The 24872-nt window shown below is 40.3% G+C and overlaps 1 protein-coding gene and 2 pseudogenes across 4 annotated transcripts in view; 1 reads left to right on the forward strand and 2 right to left on the reverse strand.

The window, feature by feature from the left end:
- Positions 1–7700, reverse strand: part of LOC101718101 (cytidine monophosphate-N-acetylneuraminic acid hydroxylase) — a 98744-nt gene extending 91044 nt beyond the window's left edge. For 2 of the 4 annotated variants that reach the window (XM_087181822.1, XM_087181821.1), the window contains exon 1: positions 7522–7672. The gene's annotated coding sequence lies outside the window, so the exon portion shown is untranslated. Of the gene's footprint in view, positions 1–614; positions 692–7521 lie in introns of those variants that run through there. The other 2 variants (XM_087181825.1, XM_087181826.1) reach the window with 2 other exon arrangements.
- A 9244-nt stretch (positions 7701–16944) lies between these two features.
- LOC147826235 (caspase-6 pseudogene) lies at positions 16945–17816 on the forward strand (annotated as a pseudogene).
- A 5582-nt stretch (positions 17817–23398) lies between these two features.
- On the reverse strand, positions 23399–23953 carry LOC101717416 (high mobility group nucleosome-binding domain-containing protein 3 pseudogene; annotated as a pseudogene).
- Positions 23954–24872: the final 919 nt, after the last annotated feature.

The raw sequence follows: 24872 nt of genomic DNA on the forward strand, positions 1-24872 counted from the left end.
GATGTTCATTGTCTTGATATATCTGCCAGTCTCTTTAGTTCCCTCCTGACTCCTCCCATCAGAGCCTTGAAAGCAGATAGTGAACTTTGGATAAACTGGATTCTTTGCCAACATTGGAGGTAGGAAGTGTGTGTGTGTGTGTGTGTGTGTGTGTGTGTGTGTGTGTGGCCATGCAATTTGGAAACACAGAAACATGGCCTAAGAGGAGAAGGCAAGGACTTAATCCACTCCCCTGACTTCTTCTGAAAGAAAGCTGGCTTATTATAAAGATACACTTTGGTTTTCTTTTTAAGTACATCAATAATAATTGCTTCGTTATAAAATAAGGATCTCTGTCTCTGGAGTGTAGAGCTTCCTTCTGCCCTCACTTCCAGCTCCCCATACTTCTCTCACTGTAGGTGACAGGTCCCCCAAGTCGGACCCCCGCCCAACCCGAAGGAAACCTTCCCCCAAGCAGACCACTACCGGCATCCACAGGAGGACAGAGATAACAGAAAGCCAGCAGCTGCCGTACTGTTCTCACCACCACCCTGTTTATCAGCCAGCCCCAGGCCCATCATCCATGGGACTGTAAAAATTTCCACCCTCTTGAGCAGTGCCCCTCCCCTACCTACCTCCCCCATATCAACCACGCACACCCTCCTCTTGGTGCCAACGGCCTTCTTGCCCTTGGACCATCTGCACTCAGACGGCAATAAACTCATCGCACGGTGCTTAGATTTTGCCTGTCTCAGTGGTTTCAGTTGTGCCTCGGTCTGACCTTACAGCAGGTACTTCCGTCTTCCTAGCCACAGGCTCAGATTAGTGGGAGTTTAGAGCCCAAGCCTGTATCTCGTGAGACCTCTGTCATTCCTCTTAATTGAACTGACAAATATCCTGTCTTCTAGATGATTTGGGCTCTTTACAAGGAAGTCTCCTATGAGTCTTTCAACAGATGCAGTAGAGGAAAGACTTGCCTAGTGTCTTGTGTATTCATGAACTGACCTCTTGTGTGTCCCTATCTGTGTTCATGAACACACCTCGAGTGTTCCCCCTTCATTAAACTCAATTATGACTCCAGTTCTCCAAGAACTATCTTTTCTCCAGAATCCCTGGGAAATTCTGAAGCTCCAAACTTGCACTTTAAAAATAGTGAGAGGAATACTAAGTTCTCTAAACACTTTATTTATATTATCTCTAAACATTTTGTTTATATTAGTCTTGTTTCTCTAATAGGATTGTAAGTTTCTAATTAGATCGAAAGTCTCCGTTTAGATTGTAGGTCTTGTCTCTCTAATTAGATTGCCTCTCTAATTAGATTGTGAGCACCGGAAATGTGCCTTTGGACTTGTGTTTACCACAGTGCTCAAAATGTAAACAACTTGTGGCAGATCTCCAGTAAAAAGGCAGAGGGTTGTTACACTTACATACTTTTACTATAGCTGTTGGAATGTCTATTAACAGGAGGAAGGATGAAAGGACTGTGATGTAAAGCATTTCTTCTAGGTAATATTTCACCCCTAAAGTATTCCTTTCTTCTCCAAATCATGAAGATCTTTCAAATTCTTCCTTCCCTCTATCCAGGGGGCATCACGTGATCTTTTAAACTGAGATACAACTTACACATTGTAAGATTCACTTATTTTGGATGTATACTTCCATGATCTTTTATGCGTATGTATATACCCAGCCACCTCCCACATCAAGATACAGACTATTTCTAGGACTCTGGCAAACTTAACTATTCAAATGTTAGCCACTCTTCTAACCTTTATCACAGCAGGTTAATAACGGCTACTCTTGAATTTTACATAAATGCAATCATACAATCATATACACTCATACCTGGCCTCTTCCTCCCAACATTGGCTACAGGATTCATCTACACTGTTGTACATAGCAGTGGTTTGTTCTTTTTCGTTGTTGTGTAATATTCTGTTTTATAAATATATATATTTTTTTTCTGTTCCATGGTTGCTAGACATTTGCTTTGGGATATTAAATATATATATATAAATATATTTATACAATTTATGAACATCTTTGTACATGAATTTTTGTATACACAAGCACTCATTTATATTGGGAATATACTCAAGGTAGAATTTCTGGATCAAATGCCATATGTACATAGGTATGATAGGTAAGTCATACATAGTTATGATAGGTATGCATATGTATGATAGGTATTGTCAACCAGTTTTCCAAAGGGGCTGTATCTATTTACACTCCCAGCAGCAAATGTAAGAGTTCCTGTCATACTATCATAAGCATTTTGCATTTAGCATGTTGTCACAGACTGTTAGTGTATAATTAGTTAATTGAAACTTGATCAATTGTATACTCAGTATAAATTTTTATGATTGCTTTATTTACCTACTGCAATCCTGTGATCAATCCTGTGCCCAAGTGAGCCAGTACTCAAAGGTAAGGCATGAAGACCACATACAACACAAAAGTGAATCCAAATCAGATAAACAAAGGCAGTCAGTAATGAACCTGCTATCTCCTCCTGGCCAAGCCAATACAAGTATCAGAGAGGTGATTAAGAACTCATATTGGAGCAGCACTCTCTGGAGTCCATATTTTGTTGCTGGAAGTTCCATGTTTATTACATGGTTATTAAATTCTACATAGGTTTCACTTCTAAAAAGGAAGCAGGAAACCACCAGAAAGAACTGAACCCTGTGTGATAGCTGAGGAAACCCACATCAACTGCCAGTGCTGAGCCCTTACACCCTCTCTGAAATGACAGCAATCTATTTTCTCCTCTGTGTGAAGAACACTAGGCATGGAAGGGAAATTTGCTACCAGAAAGATTAGCACACTTAGCCCCCAGAGCAAGGACATCTCTCCCCACAGACTCATAAAGGAAACAAGGGAGAACTTTCAAAATATTTTTAGATTAGTGTGTCAGGGCATTTAAAAATGTCATTTAATAGCAGAAAACTAAATTCTCTTACAATCAGTTTTGGCAACATTTACTTGACTTAAGTATCAACAGAAAAACAAAGAAGACTTTAGAATTCAAGTAAAGGGAGTTCAATCTGAGAGCCAACAGGAGGCAAGAAAAGCAGAGAAGAGACAGCAGGAGGGGGAGCACTGTTGAGAATGAGGCTGAGTGACAGTCAGTCCCACATGACTGGGCACACTGAGGACTTTCAGCAGCACCTAGATGTTCTCTGGAGTCTGTGATGCCTTCACCCCCACTTCAGCCTTCAGCAGGTGCCCAGGAGAGTGGTCCAAATGAATTCAGGGAGCACAAAGGAGAGAGAGGGGCTCCAGGTCTGGGACAGGGGTGTAATCAGGAGGTCACCAAAGAAAATTGGGCCAGACATACAAAGCTCCTCGAAATCAAAAAAGAAGAATGAGTTAGGGGAGGCATTACATCTCCCGCCAGGAATGGGCATGAGAATTAGACATTTATTTAAATCGTAACGGTCAGGGTGACCTTCAGTAAGATGGTGCATAGAAGAAACAGGTGCACTGAGAAAGGGCAACAGAAAACAAAAGGGCACTGACAGTCACCAGTGCCATGGCAAAACAACACATCAGTTGAGTGCTATGGCCCAAACCAAGCCCAGGGTCCGTGCCCAGGACCAGTGAAATAGACATAGGAGAGAGCAAGAGAACCAGGAATTTCTACATAACAGGAAGTCCAAAAGGAGAAAAGAGAGCATGTGAAGAAAGAATGATCAAAAAATAATAAAAGAACATTTTTTCTCAGCTGAAGAACCTCTTGATTTCATACTTAAAGAACCTAATAATTATTTTGGTCAGAACACTGAAAACAGCCATATTATATGTAATCTGATGGAATTTATAAATGATGAAAAGAATATTCTAGAAGAAATCATACAGGCCTCCATGCTTCTCTCCTTCTCTTCTTTCTGCCCACCCCTCACAAATCAGGCATAAGGGCAAAGAGACACTGACCTGGGCTTTCTTATTCTGGACTAACTGTGGAGACCACTGCAGGATGCCTACAGAATCCCACAGCTCCCAGTGACTCACAGGAGCTAATAAAAAAGGGGAAGCTTAAATAGAGACCTCCAAAGTCCAAGTAAAGAGCAAAGTAAAAGGCTGATAAAAGAAAACATCACTTTGCAAATAGAAAGGGGACATAGAGATTGAGGAGGGAGGGATGTAAAACATTTAAGGTACATCATGTGCATGTAAGCACCTACCCACAATGACTGTAGTCTTTATATGTGGCAAACATGAATTAAAAAGAAAAATAAATCATAATGGTGAAAGAGGATCTAGAAACAGAAGGAGGGAGGCAGGCAGGGAGGGGAAGGAGAATAAAAAAGAATGAAGATGTGTTATATATGTACCTCACTCCTTCAGATGAATGTAAATGTTATGTATGCCAAACATGTACTAATAAAAGAAGAAAGAAAAAGAAAAACTTAAAACTGTTAAGAAAAAACTAAAACCACTTAAGATATTTTTTTAATCTTTTCTTTAAAAAACAAAACAAAACAAAACAAAAATGGCCTTTTCAGACTTGCAAGGACCCAGAACACACACTTTGCCACAGTGCCTTTGGAAAAGCAGCTCTCAATACCCTGAGGCCCTCAGCCTGTGAGGCAGCTCCCCAGGACACCCTCCAAGCCTTCTCTGCTGAAGATTCTTCTACACTCCTCCTTTACAAAACGCCCCTGTTCTCTAGGCCTCGACATTGTCCTCATAAAACCTTCCCTTTGATGATGATCTCTCCTAGCCACTATCCTCTTTTTCTTTCTTTGTTTTTGATTTTCTTCTGTCAAGTTTCTTATTCCTCCTCTCCGCCTCCTAACTTTATTCCCTACTGAAAGCATTCTGGCTGCTCCCCAGTCCCTCAGGCCCACAGTGACCTCCACGTTGGAAACCAAAAGAACCTCATCATGTTTGAGCTTACCTGGCCTCTTCAGTGCACAGTTCTGCTGTTCCCACATGCAGAGCTCTCCTCCCTGCAAGTCCCAGATGCCCTCTCTCCTGTGATACCATAGCAATCTTTTGTTTGCTTTTGTTTTGTTTTTCTTCTCTTCTGCGGGACCTGAGTTGCTGCCATTCCCAGGCTTCCCTCACCCAATGCTCTGATCTAACTACAAAGCCTGTTTGTCATATTTGTCCTATCTGTCTGTCTCCAGAGATCACCAAACCTCTGCAGGTTAAAAGGTGGTGGTGGGAGACTTGCTGGAAGAATCCAGAAACATCTCAAAGAAACCAAGGTTAGGCTCGCTCCCAGGGCAGAAACTCTCTCTCCTATGTCAGTATGAGAGAAGAATGCTGATCCCCTGCCAAGTGTCCTGGGTGTGAGCAATGGAGGACGCTCATTGTCCTTCACTGGGTGACAGACATGGGGGACCAGGCCGCCCCACTGACTGCCTCTTCCACCTCAAAGGAGCACTGAGAGGCACTGGCCTGGGCTTCTTTCTAAGGTCACTATTGGACTCAAAATCCCCTCTGCAAGCCCCGTCATCTTCTGCTAGCACATTGGAACATACAAGTCCCCTAACAGAAATCCAGTACAGGAAGTAGAGGGCCATACTGAAGCGTCTGTCTTAGGTCATATTCTCTAATCTGACTTTTATCAAAAAAGCCCATTCTGAGATTGATAGGAGATTGTAGTGATTAATAATAACCATTATTTCCACTCATTTTCAGGTGGATCTTACTGTGTCTGCAGACCCTGTTGACTAGAACCTCAAGAAATCTCTCCCTTTGAAGAGCCAGTGGCACTCAAATTCACTTAGGGGCCGTAGTAGGTGATGATGGTTCTGGAAGGCAATCACTGGGCTTGCTGCTTTTTACTACCTGGATCTTCAAAGACCCTCAACCAGAGAGGCACAGTAAAGTTTTAACACGTTCACAAAGGAGCTGTACATGCATGGCGGTCCCCTGCCATCCAATGATGCACAGTCATGCGTGTACCACTGGTGGTTCAAGCTGGCGGGAATGTGCTAAAAAGTGTTGGCCAACAAACAGATCTTTAGCATATTTCTTTCTCTGAAATATTAACTAGTTTGATTCTCTAATATCTTTCCATCCTGAATCTAATTTCCATTTTCCCTTCCGTGCAAATACTAAAAGGCCATTAGCCTCCTTTGCCAGTGCAGAAGAAAAATACTCATGTATCATAATTGTTTCACTGAGTGAGTTAATTTCCATATCTGTATTAAAGAGCAAATGGGTAGGGAAAAATTTCTGTGACTCAGTTCCTGGCCTGAGTATAAAAGGCCTCTGCTCTGAAAAAATGGGCTCTAATGGCCCAGAATTGTTTCTTTGCATGGCAATTACCACTGAGCTGGGTAGTCATGTTCCTTCCTGGACCAAGAAGAAAGCCAACAGGGAGGGAAGTTCCAGGTTGCTCCCTGCCTTCACTGTGACTCTTTTCAGACTAGGCCCCCTTTCCCTTTGGGTCCTTGTCCAACAGCTGGCCAGACACCTTTGCCATTCCATAGTTCCTATTTAAAAATCAATTTCAAGAAGCTCAACTTCAACTTGGTCCCCAACTTAAGTTTAGGCTATTCAATACCCACCCTCCACAGTTTCATCTTCTGCAGTTTTAGTCACCCATAGTCAACTGTAGTCCAAAAGTATTCATGGAAAACTCCAGAAGTCAACAAACCATAAATTTTAAATTGCTATTCCAAGAGCATGATGGAATCTCCTGCCACTCTGCTGCATCCTGCCTACAGTATGAATTATCCCTTTGTCCAGTACACGCTACCTACCCTGTGGCCACAGAGAGAGAAACTGCAGCCACATAACTTTTATTACAATATATTGTTATATTTGCTCTGTTTTATGATTAGTTGTTGAAAAACATTGTAAATCAAGGCTTATCTTGGATATGTGTATTTAGGAAAAATGTAGTCTGAATGCGCTTTAGTAGTTTCTTGTGTGCACTAGGGGCCTGGGTGTGTATCCTCAGTAAATAAGGGGGAGCCACTGTACCCGTCAAGGAAAACTACTGACATCTTCCAACCACCACTGACCCATCAGCCAACTCACAAGGTACCTACTGGGCTCTGTCCTACAGGAAGTTCCAGGGCAATAAAGTACCACCCTTCTCTTTCAGAAGCCTGAAGCCCAATGAGGAAGATGGACATACAGCCAGAAAATGTCAGTTAAGGACAAGCAAGATGTGACCAGTGTCTCGTTCCTCTATTGTGGTTCTGTCTTCCTCAAGAACCTTGCCTAATTGGCTCTTTTCCTCATTTTTCCATTTCTCCTCTCTACTTTCAACTTCTTTTCACATTTAAATATGAGCACATCTCTCCCCTTTTAAAAAAACTATAAAACTATATTTTTTTTCTTCACTCACTATTATTTTCCAGTAATGACTCTTTCTCTTAACTTTCATAGCCAACATTCTGAAAATATCTCTCTCCCTCTTTCTCTCTCTCCTCTCTCTTCCTCCCTCTCTCCCTCCCTCCTTCCCTCTCCTTTCCATTCACTCCTCAGCCCACTCAATATGGATTTTATTCCCTCCATTCCATTGAAAGTGTTCTCCCTAAGAACCTTCCACAACATGCTAGTCAAACATTGTACCTCAGTCTTCTCTGTCTTTCTCAGTTTCGTTTGCCACACTTGACAATGATCTGTTTGAAACCCTCTTCTTTGGGCCTCAGGGAACCCTCCTTCATTCTTCCAGCTCCACAGAACATCAAGTCCTTTTCCCTCAAAGGAAACACACTGCCCAAGTGCACATTCCTCCAGTCCAAAAGGTGAACATCCTGCCTCCCTCCGGCCCAGCCCCACCTCCAACCTACTTGCAGCATTACAGCTAATTGAGATGTTTTTAAATGTCAGAGTTGGTTTTATCTTTTACTTCTTAAGCTGTTAATGATTTCCAATAACAGGGAGCATAAAGATCAAAATCCTTGTCAGGGCCTTCATGTGCATCCTGACCTGATTGAAGAACAACTCCAGGCCCGTGCTACACCACACTCCCGGGCCTCTCCGTCTGGCCACTGTGATCTTCCTATGGCAGTTTTTTCATATTCCATGGACTTTCTCATTTCATCTGTCCCCTCTCCTTGAAATGTGCTCCCTCCCATCTTGCTTGGCTAACTACTCATTACTCAAATTTCAGTTTAAATGTCAAACATTTCACCTAGGAATCTCTGATTGCAACATACGACTACAGAACATCTAGAACTCTTAATGTGCCTTCTTGACACACAGCACACTGATTATTTTCTCAGAGTCCACCTTCATCCCTGAACACCCTGAACATGACCCAAGGCCCTGTCCATCTTGTTCATTGCTGGGTCTCTGAAATTTACCATGGTGCATAATTTTTTTAAATGTGTTCTTTATTTTTCATTGACACACAATAACTATACATATTGCGGGGTAGAGCATGACATTTCAGTGTATGTTTATAATGTGTGAAATGATCAGATCAGAGTAATTTAACTTCTGTCATGTTAAATATTCATCATTTATTTGTATTGGGAACCTTCAAAATCCTCTCTATTAGTCATTTTAAAATAGACATTTGTTCCCAACCGTAGTTACTCTACTGTGTTATAGAACTTCAGAATTTTTTCCTTCTGGGCTGGAGGTGCAGCTCAGAGGTAAAACACTTGCCTAGTATATGTGAGGCCCTGGCTTCAGTCCCCAAACCACCCCCTGCCACACACACACAAGTGCATTCCTTCTACCCAACATAGAGCATCATTTTTAATAAATAAATGAAAGAACGAATAAGAGCGATGCTAATGCCAGTCTGGAAAAGTGAGATGAAGGTTGAGCAAAAGCAATTTCCGAATGTCTAATTTCAACAGTAAATTTAGTCTGAATTGGAGGAAGAGCATATAGAGAAGCTGGACACTTGTAAAAAGCAAGTGTGGTTACAGAAGCAGGTAATGAGGGCAGAAGGGGTTTTTAAAGTGCTTCTTTTTCTAATGTATTATAGAATACATCAGGATCTGTACATATAGTAGAGTACATATCCGGAGGAAACCTTTGTTAGATAAATGCACATTGCATAATTTTAGCTAAGTACAGTGTAGCAGAGTAAATAGAGACAATGGCTTCTAGGAAAAGGCATTTAGAATCAGTTTATCCCTATAAATCAACAAGGGCTGGATCTAAAAGAATTGAGGTTTTATAAAAGTAAGAATTTTGGACCAGGGATGTAGCTCAGTGGCACCTAGGCTGCCTGGCAAGCACAAGGTCCTGAGTTTGATCCCTGGTACCGGGGCGGGGGGCAGGGGCCACCTAAGAATTTGACCTTTAGAAAGAAAACAATCCCCCCAGTTAAATTGTAACTGTCTAGAACTGAAAGGGACCTTTTACTACCAGCCCAATCCTGCCATCCTCCCATTGCCAACTCCCCATATTTTATGACATAGCTGAGGCTCAAAAAAGTTAAATCTTTTTCCTAAATTTACATGTCTCCTTAGTAGCAAACCTGATAATAGAAACCAGGTCTCTGTTTCAAACGATCTTGATTCTTTATGGTTCTTGATTCCATACATTCCAATAATACTGCTCCAAAGCATGGCCTAAAAAAGCTTTCCGGAAACACTTCTGTCTTCTAATCTCAGATCCTGATCCACCCAAATAGAGAGAAGCCTTTGGAGGCTGTCAACCCCACAATACCTTCCCTTTGCCACCCACATTACTGCAAGCCTTAGGAATCAATAACAGTAGCAACTGGAAAACTTTGAGGGACTCCTTGAAATGACAGCCTGTTTTAAAGCAGGAGAGAGACACATGCCATGTATAGAAATACACTGTACACATTTACAGCATTTATACAATTAATGCACATGAATAAAGAAGTATAAAAACACTCATGAGGAGTCTTATGAAAACACAATTGTAAATTGTTTAGCTTTTGCCAAATGCAAATAAGCAATGAAAACAAAATTCTCCCAAAAAGAAATAAACAAGTAAAGCACCAGCTGGAGGGAGAAGGTAGTGAGGAGTTACTGAGAAAGGTAGGCATAGTTTCCATTTGAGATTATGGAAAATTTCTGGAAAAAGCAGTGATGGTGGTTATAGAACTTTGCAAATACACACTTTTCAAAGGTTAGATGGTAAATTTTATGCTATATATATTTTAAACACAATTACATAAAATACTCAACACCTTCAACAATTAAATAAAATACTCAATACTCAGTCCAGATGAAACAGTCTCATTTCTCCAAGATTCTCCTTTATATGACTGAAAAATGTAACAGAAGCCAGGCATGGTGGCACACACCTGTAATCCCAGCACTCAGGGAAGCTGAGGCAGGAGGCTCACAAACTAGAGCCTAGCCTGGCCAAATTAGCTGCTTATTGAGGCCCTGTCTCAAAATTTTAATAAATAAATAAATAAAAATAGAAAAGGCTAAGGATGTAGCTCAATGTGAAGGCTCTGGGTTCCATCTCTAGAACTAACTAAATAAATAAATCAAGACCAAATCCTAAAGCATGTTCAAGGAACCCACAAAAAGTTACAAAAACAGATCTGAGCATGGTGGCACACACCTGTAATCCCAGGACTTGGGAGGCTGAGGCAAGAGGATCACCTCAATGCCAGCCTGGGCTACATAGTAAGCTCAAGGCCAGCCTGAACTGCATAGTGAGACCCTGTCTCAAAAAACCAAAAAGACATTACAAAAAGAAAAGTAGAGGAAAGAAAAACAGAAGAAACAAACAGAAAAACATGGCAAATATAACATATACTGACAATTACTTCAAGTGCAAAATGGACAGTTCTAATCCCAGCTATTAGAGAGGCTGAAGCAGGAGAATCACAAATTTGAGACCAGCCTGGGCAACTTAGCAAGACCTTGTCTCAAAATAAAAAAGGGTTGGAGAAAAGGCTTGCCACTCTCTGGGTCCAATTCCCCCTAATGCAAATAAAAAGAAAGACAAGAATTGGCATGAGCAATAAAAATAAAACATGATCCAACAATCTGTAAGAAATTCATTTGAAGTACAGCAAAGGAAAGTTAGAAGTAAAAGAATAGAAAAAGGTAAACCATGCATACATTCATTGAAAAAGAGTGGTACAGTATCTTTCCTTTTGATAGATGCCCACTAGTAGGTATTTATTTGGTATATGGTAGATCTATTTCTAGTTTTTTTTGATGAAGCTCCATATTGTTTTCCATAATGGTTGTACCAATTTACATTCCTATCAAAAATATAGAAGAGTTCCCATTCCTCTTCAACCTCACCAGAAAATTTGGTGTGATTTTTTTTGTTAATAGCCATTCTAACTGGGATGACAGAATATCTTATTGTTTTGAACTGCACCTACCTGATGATTAGTGATATTGAGTGATTTTTCATACACTTGCTAATCATTTGTATATCTTCTTTGAGAAATATCTTTGAGAAATATTTCTTTGAGAAATATCTATTTGGATCACTTGCCCATTTTTAAATTGAATCATTTGGTTTTTACTTTGTATTGTTTGAGGCCCTTATGTATTCTTCAGATTGACTCCTTGTTGGAGGAACAGCTGGCAAATATTTCTCCTGTTCTGTAGATCGTGTCTTAACTCTGTTGATTGTTTTCTTTGCTGTGCAGAAGCTTTTCAGTTTGATATATGTAATCCCATTTGTAAATTTTTACTTTTGTTGCCTTGCTTTTGGGGTCAAATTTTTAAAATCTTTGCCCAGACCAATGTCCGAGTGATTCCACCCCAGCTGTTGGAGGCCTCTCTTGGCGGTCCCCAGGGCACTGAGCAGAACCAGCTGCTTCTGTCGTGTGACTGAGCACCTGTCCCTAGGCTGTGGGACCATCATGGATGGTTGTTTTCACCTCTGAAAAAAACATATACTCAAATAATATTTCAATTAGATTTCTATTCATTTCAAAGGAAGACACATTACAGACAGTGTCATGGCAGTGGGTCATAGACACACCACTGGCTTCTCACAGTACAGATCTAACATAGGGTCCTTCAGAGCAAACCTGAAGGGGAAATAAGAGCACATGGAGTCCCTCACATGCTCACCACCCCACAGCGTGGACCAGACATGGACGTCTGCATGCCCAGGCCAACGTCCAGCAGAAAGATGCACAGTGGCTGGCACTTCAGAACTAGGGACTGTGCTCCCTGGGGAACACAGCCAGGTGCCACTAACTTAGGCTGAGCCTGCAGAGGACAGGGAGCACACAGGTCCTCTAAGTAATGAAAGATGTTCCAAGGAATGCTGGAACACAGCCAGAGCCCAGGCCCACAGGAAGGACCCAGGGCTGCAGCAGAGGACCGTGGGAGGAGTGTCTCATGCCAGGAACACAGGTATCTGCCAAAAATGGGAGGACACACAGATACGGAGAAGCAAACTGAAAGTCACCCAACCCACTAACATAGATCAGGCCCCTGTTTTCCCTTGGCATTGACAGAATGTAAAATACGAACAACAGTGTTTGTCTGCACACTGCCTTGTAGTACTCCTAGTGGAGCACAAACTGATGCAGCTTTTTCTGGCAAATTGGCACTATCCATATAATTTATATAATCACTTTTAAATGTGAATTTTTTCAACTCACCAATTCTTCCATTCTAAGTTATCTAAAGAATTATGTCAGACGTGCAGAATAAGATGTCCATTGCAACAAGATATTGTTAACACCAATAGAGGAATGGGCGAATACATTATGGGGCACAGTTCTGTGGAGTACAATGGAGCTTTTAATAAGAATAAAGCAGATGTATAGGTACAGACATAAAAAGGCCTCTAGAACCTATTTTTGTTAATTTACATTTTTTTAAATTTAGGATGTGTAAAAATGACCTGCTATATTATTTTGTCTTAAAATATCCAATGTATTAGTACTACAGAACCACTATACTCTTGCTTGTAGGGATTTTTCTTTTCTCAGCAGCAGATGAAGCTTGAAATAGAAAGATTACATTTGAAATACCAGAACATCTTAGAGTCTCAGACATTATAGTTACTGAAAAATTGCTAATTACCTAATAAAGCAGTCAGCCCAGCAGCTCTAAGCTTTCGTCCAGCTCTAGATCTTGTTTTTTTTTTGTTTTTTTTTTGGACTGGGGATCGAACTCGGGTCCTTGCGCTTGCACAGCAGGCAGCAAAACGACTGAGCTAAATCCCTGGCCCTCTAGATCTTTGATTCGAACTGGGAACAAAATGCCCTTATTTATAAAATAATCATGACAATGAGAGAGCTGCTGTGGTGACAGCAAAATCAAGTCCTAATTTAGCATCTGCTATAGCAATTCTAGGAGCTCTTCTCTGATTGGTCTTCATCGGATAAAAACTACTTCTCTACTGAGTGCTGACTGATACCGAAAGTTCCAGAAAGCCTGTTTCAGGGCATCTGCAAGGAGAAGGGCTGGCACTGAAGGACAGGCAGCAGGAAATGTCAAACCCTAGGAACACGGCTGGCCGCAATGGGGAATAAAAGGGGTGCTGATCACAGGGGTAACCTTGATTTAAAAAGACAAAGTCACAGTGGCTGTTCAAAAGGCATCATGTTTGTTGAACATTTTAAACACACGCATTGACCTTCCAACCAAAACTCTTCAGGTCAGAGGGACACCCCCACAAAGAAGTCCCCTCTTCACTTCCTCACCTTCTTTGGTCACACTTCATGAGAAACTAGAGTGCAGACTTCAAAACCTCCTTGGAGCAGAGAGAAAGTCTCTGAATTTGTGGGTTGGTTTCCTAAGGCTGTTGGAACAGAGGATCACAAAGCCCACGCCTTCATAACAGAAATGCACTCGCTCCCAGGTCTGGAGCCCACTGGTGCAAAACCAAGATTTGGCCTCCTTGTGGAAACACCAAGAGATGAACCTGTCCCTGCTGCTCTCAGTTCCCAGTGGCCACTGGCTGTCCTTGTCCTCCCCAAGCTTGTACACTCTTCATTTCAGCTTCTTCCTCCATCTCCACGTGGCCTCTATTCTGTTTCTCCTCTCCTGTATGACTTTTCCTCTTAGAAGGACACCCATCGTTGGATTTAGGGCCCACTCACATAATCCTGGATAATCTCATTTTGGGGTCCATGACCTATTACAGTAGTCTCCCTGTACCCCTGGGGGACATGTGCCAAGACCCCTGTGCATGCTTGAAACTGCACATTGTACAAAACTCTATATGATTTTAACTTATAGCTTAAGCACACTAAGATGTTAACAATAATAACTCATGATAAAATAGAATAATTATAACCATGTACATAGTAAAAGTTATACGAATGTGGTCTCTTTCTCATTCAAATGATCTTAATTTATTATAATCATTCCTGATTGTGGGTAACCAAAACTGGATACGGGGTGGGGGGTGGTTTACTGTGCATCTGCAAAGATCCTTTTTTTTTTTTGGTACCAGGGATCGAACTCGGGTCCTTGCACTTGCAAGGCAGGCAGCAGAACCACTGAGCTAAAACCCCAGCCCTGCAAAGATCCTTTTCCCTCCCAGAGGTTCTGGGTGGACACATCTTCAGGAGAGGGGCCATTTGACCCACTACAGCTCATTTGTGTGATGCTAGTTTTGGAAGAAGGCTACTAGAACAGAAATATAAACTGAAAAGAAGTAAAGGCTAAAAATGGGAAATATAATTTTCCTGACTAGTTTCAAGCAGAGGGATGTAAGTGGTTTATGGTTTCCATTTTGAAATATTGTGGTATCCTTTTTAAAAACTAATCCAAGCCAGGACCATTAATGAAGTATTTAGCAGACACCAACAAAATTTCTCCTGAATTTCCTCTTTATGGACTTCCCAATTCCTCCTTATGGACTGTAGTTATAGACAACACATATTCTTGGTTATACTATATTGATATTATGTAATTACTTGAGAGGAAAGAGCATAAATAAGTAGCTTAACAGAGTTTGAGGTGCCATCTACTAAATTTAGATTGTTTCCAGTAAAACAGATTTTGCTTTCGGTCAGCTAAATATCTAAATGGATTCTGTTGTTAAAAACAACTAAACAAGGGGCCGGGGATTTAGCTCAGTGGTTCCACCACCTGCCTCACAAGCAGAAGGACCTGAGTTCGATCCCCAGTATCAAAAAAAAAAAAAAGAAAAAAGAAAACAACTAAACAAAATATCTGACAAAGCATCTTAAAAGAGCCAATGAACTATCTGAAGGTAAGGAATTCTCCAGTCAGCGGGGACTTGGTGAGGACAGAGATTTGTAAGGAAATGGGGAAAGCACCAGAGCCACCATTGTTGGCCAAAGAAGGAGCAGAAAGAGGACACTGAGCTTTGCATTTTGTGACCTCAGAGGGCTCAAGAGACACAGACCCAAGCCTGCCAAGCTGAAGGGTGGATGAAGATGTTCACAGAGGAGCATCCCCAAAAAGCAATGGGATAAGCCATCTATTTTATTTTTAAAATTTATTTTTATTAACATACATTAATTGTACATATTAATGGGGTTGGTATGCTATTTTAATATGTGCATGCAGTATAAACTGATCCAATCCTACCTCTCTTTACCCACCTCCTCCACACTCACACCTTCCCAACCTCTGTTAATCACTGCTCTACATTCAAATTCACTGTTTTTAGTTTTCACACATGACAGAGAACGTGTGGAACTTGCCTTTCTTTGTCTGACTTATTTCACTTGACGTAATGTCCTCCAGTTCCATCAGTGTTGCTGCCAATAACAGGATTTCACTCTTCTTTATGGCTGATTAGTGCTCCACTGTGTACACATACCACATTTTCTTTATCCAGTCCTCTATTGATGGGCACCCAGACTGATTCCATATTTTAGCCTTTATGAATAGTGCCACAATAAACATGGGTGTGTGGGTATCTCTTTGCTATGCTGATTTCCTTTGGATATATATAGCTGGCTCCTATGGTAGATCTATTTTTAGATTTCTTGAGGTATCGCCATACTATTTTCCACAGTACATGTACTAGTTTATATTCCCATTAACAGCGTGTGAAAGTTCCTTTCCCCCATACCCTCACCAGCTTTGTTAACTTTTTAAATTTTTTTGAAAATAGCCATTCTAACTTCTATGAGATACTACCTCATTATGGTTTTGATTTGTGTTTCCCTGATGGCTAATGATATTGAGTTTTTTTCATATATTTGTTAGCCGTTTATATTTCTTCTTTTGAGAAGTGTCTTCAGATTATTTGCCCATTTTTTATTTGGATTACTTAGGTTTTTTTGTAAATTTTTTTAGTTCCTTATACGTTCGGGATATTAACTCTCTGAATAGGGGATGAGCATATTTTCCATTGTGTTGGCTGTCTCTTCACTCCGTTGATGGTTTCCTGTGCTGTGCAGAAGCAGTTTGCTATAATCTTTGTCAATTTTTACTTTTCTTTACTGTGCTTTCTTGGTCCTATTTGTCCCCCTTACCAATGCCTTTCAGTGTGCCCACTATATTTTCTTCTAGTATTTTCAGGTTTTCAGTCTTCCTTGTCAATTTTTAATCCATCTTGAGCTTATTTTTTTTTTTTGGTACCAGGGATTGAACTCGGGTCCTTGCGCTTGCGAGGCAGGCGGTGGAACCACTAAGCTAAATCCCCAGCCCTCTTGAGCTTATTTTTGTACAGGTGGGAGTTAAGGGTTAAGTTTCAATCTTCTCCACATGAGTATCCTGTTTTTACAGCACCGTTTATTGAAAAGGCTATATCCTTTAGGGGAAATAACTTCTAGTGCTCTACAGCATGGTAGGATAACTAATATTAAAACTAAATCATCAAATACTTCAAAACACTTATCAGTGAAGATTTTAAATATTGTCAACTCAAAGAAATGATGAATTTCCAAAGTGATGTGTTTCCCTGATCTGATCATTACACATTATATACATGTGTGGAAACAACTCACTGCACCCCATAAATATTCACAATTATTATATGTGAATTGTTTTAAATTCTGCTTATAAAGATGATATTAAGAAGAATGAATGGACAAGCCACACACTGAGAGAAATTGTTTACAAAACACTTAACAAAAAACTCACACAAGTGCTGAGCCGGTGAGGAAGCCACAGGTGTCACAAGTGAAGAATGAAACACAGCAGAATCACATACCTTCCTGACCGGGACACGGCCAACCCGGCCGAAGAGTACAGAATGGGTCATAAGAAGAGAGGGCTGGCTCTCATCTTCAACGAGGAGCACTTCTCAGGGGAGCTCTCCTCACTGGTTAAGATGCTGGCCGCAAGAAGGAGCAGCAGTGTCGACAGGGACATGCTGGCTTGCAGGTTTTCAGAGCTTAGATTTGAAGTGAGATGCTTTAACGATCTTCAAAGATTAGAGACAGTGGCAAAATTGCGAGGTGTCAAAGTCCAGCCATGTGGACACAGATTGCTTTGTGTGTGTCCTCCTGAGCTGTGCCAAAAACAGCCATGTCTGGGCATGTGACCAAAAGATTGGGGTCCCATTTTTGACAGCCTTGTTCAGAGAGGACAACTTCCCGAGATGTTTATTATTGAGGCATGGAGGGCAGATCCAGATGATACGCCCGTCATTCCTCTGTATCCGATGCTTTATCCTGGTCATCGGTTCCTGGACACCTGGAACAAGGTGACCGAGGTGGAGAAGCCCAAGGTGTACAACCTTTCCGCAGGCCCGAATTTCCTCATCTCCTTCTCGGTGGCACAAGAATATTATTCTCACCGGAAAACGCAGCATGGCTCCTGGTACACCCAAGATTTATGTGAGATGTTGGGGAAATGTGGGTCCACACTGGAGTTCACAGAGGTGCTCACACTGGTGAACAGGAAAGTTTTAGTGTACCGTGGAGGTCTCCAGAGACCCTAGTGCCATCTGCAAGAAGCAGGTGTTGTACTTCGCCTCCATGCTGATGAAAATGCTGCACTTCTCGCCAAAGCCAGCAGTCGCTCAGTAGCCTGTACCTTTCCCTTTGTCCATGAAACTGACCCAGCTTCAGCTTCAATGTAAGGTCCAGCAGTGTAATACCTGCTCAGGTGTCATCGCCAGTAGAGAAATGTTTCTTGTTTGTTTTTAAAAATATTTTCATATTAACAAGGCTTCAAAACTACTCAGGAAATTTCATAAAAACCTACAAGCATTTAGTGATTTTAAATTGTAAAACACAGAGAGTGTCAAAATATCTAGCTGATCCAGCTTATACTCTGTGCCTTTTTTCTAAAAGCTTACTTTATAATGTTTTGAAGGACTTGAAATCCAAGAATTAGATCATCATTTCCCTTAAACAAGATATCTGAAAATCACACTGAATTAAATTTTTCTTATTAAAAAAACCTCATACACAAAACTCTATATAAAAAGAATTCCTTCAACCCAAAATAAAAAGATAAAAAAACCATGCTATTTAAAAAACCAAAAGATTTAAATAGATGTCATCAAAAAAGATGTACAAATGGCCAAGAGCACATGAAAAAGTTTCCAACATCACTAGTCATCAGAGACATGTAAATTAAAACCACAAGCAAAAACCAAAACTGCACAAGGAATAAAAATATTAAGGATGACTCATATTTCTACTTATAGGCAAGATGCAGAAATGGGAACCAGATCTAAACAACGCTCACCCACCCCCAAGGGGAAAAAAAAGACAAAATATACGAAACTGCAATTCTCCAAACAAATTAGACAGCACAGAGCAGTAATCTCCAAGAAACAGGAATGATGGAAGGAAAGAATCATTAGAAGCCACATAGCCCTGGGAACAGTGTGAGTCTGCGGATCTGACTCCTTGGAAGCCCACGCTCTGTAACAGCACCAGAAGTCAGCTATGTGTCCCCAAAGCTTAAAAACATGAAAGCCAGGTGCAGTGGGATACACTTGTCATCCCAGCTACTTGAGAGGCTGAGGCAGGAGGATTTCAAGGTCAAGGCCAGTCTAGGCAACTTGAGATCCTGTCTCAGAATAGAAAATAAAAAGGTCTGGGGATGGGGCTCAGGGGGAAGGCCCTGGGTGAAACCTCCAGTATGAGAGAGAGAGAGAGAGAGAGAGAGAGAGAGAGAGAGAGAGAAGCTCTGTCCCATCCCCTCAGTGTAAGCTCCACAAGAGAACAACTTCTGCTTTATTCATCTCTGTACCCACAGGGCTTACAGTGCTGCCTGGCACACAGGAGGCATGACAGAAATACTTGTTGAAAGAACAGTTGTTACAGTCACAGTTATCCATATAACACCATTCTGCACACAGAATGGCCTGTAAGTGCTTTCTAGGTGGTTTGCAGCAAAGAGGATCCTAAAGCATTTTCCATCATGCTGTGGGAATTAAATTAAATGAATAAATGATCACATCAGCTAAATTAAACAAATAAATGACCTGCTAGCTGGGAGAGCCTATCCTGAAGATCAGACGACAATGTGAAGAGGGTGTCTTTCAGAAATCAATCATGTATGACATCACTTGCTTTTTACCCTAGATTCCGTGAAGAAATAAGTTTGTTAAACGTCATTCTCCTAAGATGTCTATTTATGTCTTTAAACTTTTCTATACTTTAATAAATTTTCTAAAATAACAATGTATCACTTTTATAAATGAAAATTTAAACTTTTTTAACTGAGGAAAAAATGACAAGTGTAGGAACCTAACATAAAACAAGGACTGTATATCTTTCAAGCACATTGACTATCATAAGCACTCAAGAGAGAGTAAGCAAAATGAACACTAGTTTTCAAATTTTACAAAGATGGCTTTTGGATTTGCCAAAAACTTACTAAATTAAACAACCTCAAATAGGGTGGAGTCTTTGGCTCTACACCTCAGCTTTGTTGAGTAGGGCCTCACACATATTTTCAAAATTAATTTCTGCCTCACCACTATGATCAATTTGATTATGCACATCACCCAGAACTATATAATTACAAGACTTTCAAAATACATCAGGATATTACATATCAAAATGTGATGCACTTTCATTTCCATGACCCTTATTCTAAAAGTGCTTATATTGTTTTAAGGAATTTGAATATTTGTGATCTTCTGAGTTAGTGTATTGGACACAAAGGCAAAGAATTCTCTGAAAGGGTTATATACAGTGGTACCTTGGTTCACAAACTTGATTGTTTCCACAATTCTGGTCTCAAACCAAATTGAATGAAAAGTAAATCAAATTCAATGGTTAGGTTCAGTGTTGACCTTATGGGGAAATTTGATTTGATTCTCATCCAGTTTGGTTTGTGACCAGAAAAGAAAAGGTTGTATTTATGGTAAAGTCAAATCCCTCTTGCTTCTGAATTTGACTATGGAAACATCCCCTGCTGCTGCCTTCTAAGGTAGCCCTGAGGTCAGAGATCTCCCTGCTATCCCCTACCCTTATAGCCCTAGATGCAATCGTTAATGCTACTGTGGTATTTACTTTTCAGGACATGATGAAAAACAGAATTAACTCAATCCATTCTTCTTTGTCGTCAGATTTAACCCTAAGTAGTCATTTAAAAATTATAATCACATAGCAACAGAGCTCATCCCAGCAGCTAAATCTTAGAGGTGAGCTATATGTCCTTCAACAGATGAATGGATAAAGAAAATGTGGTGTTTATAAACAGTGGAATACTACTCTACCATAAAGAAGAATAAACTTGAGTTATTTGTATGAAAACGGATGCATCTTGAGAACATGTTAAATGAAATAAATCAGACACAGAAGCTTAAATGAGAAACCAAAAATATAAAGAGCAAAAGAAAAGATAGATAATTGGAAATAGGAAGATAGATCTTTTGTAGAAGAGAAAGAGACCAAGAGATAGAGGGAGGATGGAGGGAGGGGAAGGGATGAAAACAGAATGAAGATGTGTTGTGTGCATGTACCAACTCCCCACAAGGAATGTAATCACTCTATACTGCAAACATGTACCGATAAAAATAAAAATTAAATTAAAAATTATAACCATATTGTTTTAAATGTTCATATTACAGAAAATGTCAAACACATACACACAAAGTAGGCAGAATAATATAACGATTGCCCATCCACTCATCACCCAGCCCAACATCTATCGACAGCCAACCAAGGTCCTATTCTTTCTCCATCTGTTTCCCCATCCAGTGTGATTGTAGGGCACATTGTACACTTTCTAGCACACATATGTACATACGAATCTCTAAAAGGAATGACTTTTTAGAAACAAAACCAGGTACCAACATTACACTTAAAACTTTTGAACATTTTTGAATATTCAGTGTTCAAATTTTCAGTTGTCTCAGACTGCCATAAAGGATGGGTTTTTGATGTTGTTTTTAGCATTTTGTTGTCACTGTTTTTAGCACTTGTGATTGGTTGGTATATCTTACAACTGTCTTTTCACTCATAAGCTCTCTTCCATCTCTTCTTCTCTTATGGTTTATTTGTAAAAGAAACCAAGCTGCTTGACCCTCGGAGTTTCCCACCATCTGAATTTTGCAGTTCTCAACCCTGTGCCCTTACCTGTTCCTCTGCCTTCTTGCTTCTTTCTGATGACTCCAGACACCTGTTCAGACTCAGGTTTGATTTGTTTATAAGCATTTTGCATAGGTCCAGCTTTGCTTCTTCTATCAGGATAGTCATGATGTCAGAGTCCCCCTTTCTCACATCCCCAGTCCTTTTTATTTTTTATTTTGAGACAGGATCTCACTAAGTTACTAAATTTCCCAGGGTGGGCTGAATCTTGTGATCCTCCTGCTTCAGCTTCCCAGAGTGCTGGGATTACAAGTGTGTGCCCCCATACCCAGCTCATTCTTTTTTCATATATTAACTAGAATCCTTTTGTGAGTTACACCTCCCTTCATCTCCAGCTTACTTACACAGTATACAGTTTGTGAAGGAAAGAGAATAAATGCGTGATTTTTTTCTTAACAATTTTTTAAAATAATGATTTCCTGGAATCCTCTAATTTGTTTCAGTATCATTATGAAGTCATAGAGGCAAACCTATTTGATATACCTAAAGCTACTCTGTTGTCATTTGTATTAATGTACAGGTTGTCTCATCTCGGCTAGTGTGCAGCTGTGTCTTAAATAACAAAAACGGTACATATTTAGGGCATACAACAGGTGTTTTTGACATATGTATTTGCTATGGATTGGCTGCATCAAACTAGCTAACATATGCATTACCTCAAGCACTTTTTTCGTGATGAGAAACTCAATGTTTACTCTCAGCAATTTTCTCTAATATATAAACTGTAGTCACCATGATATACAATGGAGCCCTTGAGCTAGTTCTTTTTGTCCACTGAAGTTTTGGATCCAGTGACCAACATCTTCCCAACCCTTCACCCCAGCCTCTGGCAAATCCCACCCTCCTCTCTGCTGACAGTTCCACTTTTCCACAGCCCACGCGGCTGTGGTCTGAGGGATGCTATCCCCTCTAGAACTCATGTGGAAACTGCACCGGAGATGCAGCCTTGGTAAGTGGTGTGGCCTTTGAGGGCTGAGGAAGTCAGTCAGGGGTGCACCCTAGTAAGGGCTCCAGGTTGAAGAGAGTGCCCTTCCCTGGCTCCCAAAGGTTCACCATCAAGACACCAGCTCCGAACACGAGACTGGTCCTCACCACAGCGCAGACCTGACAGCACGTTGATCTTGGATTTCCTGGCCTCCAGAGAACTATGAGAAATAAATTTCTGTTGTTCATAAGTCAACGGGCCTAATATTTTGTTACAGCAGCCCCGGAATGGACCAGGACAGAAAAATTAAGTCAGGTCAGGCAATACTCACCTTTCTGTGCCTGACTTATTTCACTTAACAGTGTCCTCCAGCTTCATCTTTGTTGTAACAAAAGATAGGATTTTCTTCATTGCTAAAGCTGAACTGTGTGGGTGGTACATTTCTTTATCCATTCATTCATTGGTGGACCCATAAATTTATCCCAATCTCAACGATTGGGAATAATGGTATAATTAATATGAGGATGCAGATATTCTCTCTTTAATATTTTTAAAAAATATTTCTTTGACATACTGATTTCAGTTCATTTGGAATTACAATCAATAGCAGTATTGCGGGGTCATATATTGTTCTATTTTTAACTTTTAAAGAAACCATATTGTTTACACAGTGGGTGTGCTAATCTACATTCTCATCAGCAGTCTGCCTTTGTACCCACAAGCTCACCAGCCACTGTTACAGCACTTTTTTTTTTTTTTGCAGACAAAACAACCTGTTATTTTTTTTTTTATTTATTTATTTAGGCACCAGCGATCAAACTCGGGACCTTTTGCTTGCGAGGCAGGTGGTGGAAGAAAACCTGTTATTTTAAGCCGCAAATAGCTGGTGGCCACAACTATCCATGTTTCATTAAAATCACATAAAACCTAGGTACAAAAGCACCACTGATTATTGCTCTAGAAAAATTGCATGAAAAATTCAAATATACACAGTAGAAACACCATGGTATGCATGGGACTAAATTCTTAAGGCAGGTGCGCAGACCACTCAATCAGTTTTATACACACCTTCCAATATTAAGATGGTATTTATTTTACTTGATAATGATAAAAACTTTCAAAATGCATGACTATGAGAAGATAAAAATGTCCATCCTTATATACTTTGTTTGCCTACTAGTAGAGTCCTAAAAAAATAGCATTTAGAAAACACTTCATAAAAATAGCTTTCAAAGGGTGTCCCGAGAGGTACATAAAGTCACCCCCAACTTTTTGTGACAATTCATTCTCCCTCGTTATCTACAGATTCAGTTTTCTGTGCCTCTTCAGCTTTAATTTCACCATTTTCAGACAGTGTAGTACCTTCCTTTCCAGCTTTCTGCTTTTCTTCCTTCTTCCCTTTAGTACGTCTGTTAACCTTTGTTCCAGGTTCTTTCTTAGTAGATGTTTTTCTTGCTTTAGGTTCAGGTTTTGGTGGAGCAGGTTTCGTGGACAATCTGTCAGGCCATCTTGTGGGTTCCTGGTTAGTTACTTTGGATCCATCTTTGCCCTCTGCATCCTTTGAAGACTTTCTATTCAGCATAATGACTGTCGGGTCAGCGGAAAGTAAAGCAATGAGCTGGGACTGTGAGCTCCTGGATGCCACATCCACTGTTACAGTACTTTTGATAAAAGCCATTTTTACAGATGTGGGGTGTTAAGTCGGGAACATTTTGGAGATGATCCCAACTGTATTTGATAGTGCCTTGCCTCTTGTATGTTTCCTGTATCAGGTTTCAGATCAGCTATTTCTCCTAAAAACCTTGACTCATCTTGTTGAAAACAGTGTCTAGAAACCACAATCTGGGTGCTAGAGGTATAGTCACTCTTAAAACACATCAGATTGTTTAATGTTTGGTTGCTTAAAAATTGTTCTACTAACCATACACAATCCTAAAAATACCTTGTTATTTAAGAATACATTATTTGGATCTCTTACTTTTTCCAATTAATTTTTTTAATTTTAATTTTTATTAGTACATGTTTGCAGTACAAAATGATTATATTCATCGTGGGGAGATGGTACATGTACACAACACATCTTAATTCTTTTTACTTCCTCTTTCCCTTCTCCTTTCTTCCCTCCCCTTTCCTTCCATCACTTGCTCCCCTTCTGATTTGCAAAATCTCTATCTAACTTGTTTCCTATTATCTACCTTTTCTTTTGGTCTTTATTTATACTTCGAGTTTTTCATATAAGACAAATCATGTGGTATTTAAGCTTGTGTGTCTGATTTGTTTCACAACATTATGGTCTCAAGGTGCATCCATTTCCTACAAATGAGTCAACTTTATTCTTCTTTATGGCAGAGCAGTACTCCACTGTATATAAATACATTTTCATTGGTTGATGGACACACTGATTCCAAGATCTAGCTATTATTATTATTTATTTATTTATTTATTTATTGTTTTGGTACTGGAGATTGAACTCGGGTCTTTGTGCTTTCGAGGCAGGTGCCGGAACCACTGAGCTAAATCCCCGGCCCTTAAAGAATTTAGATCTTTTTTTTCTTTTTTCTTTTTTTTTTTTGGTGCTAGGGATCGAACTCAGGTCCTTGCACTTGCCAGCAGGCAGCAAAACCACTGAGC

This window comes from Heterocephalus glaber, unplaced genomic scaffold (assembly GCF_053883595.1).
Source record: "Heterocephalus glaber isolate CG9 unplaced genomic scaffold, H.glaber_assembly_v1.0 deba00001472, whole genome shotgun sequence".
NCBI lineage: Eukaryota > Metazoa > Chordata > Mammalia > Rodentia > Bathyergidae > Heterocephalus > Heterocephalus glaber.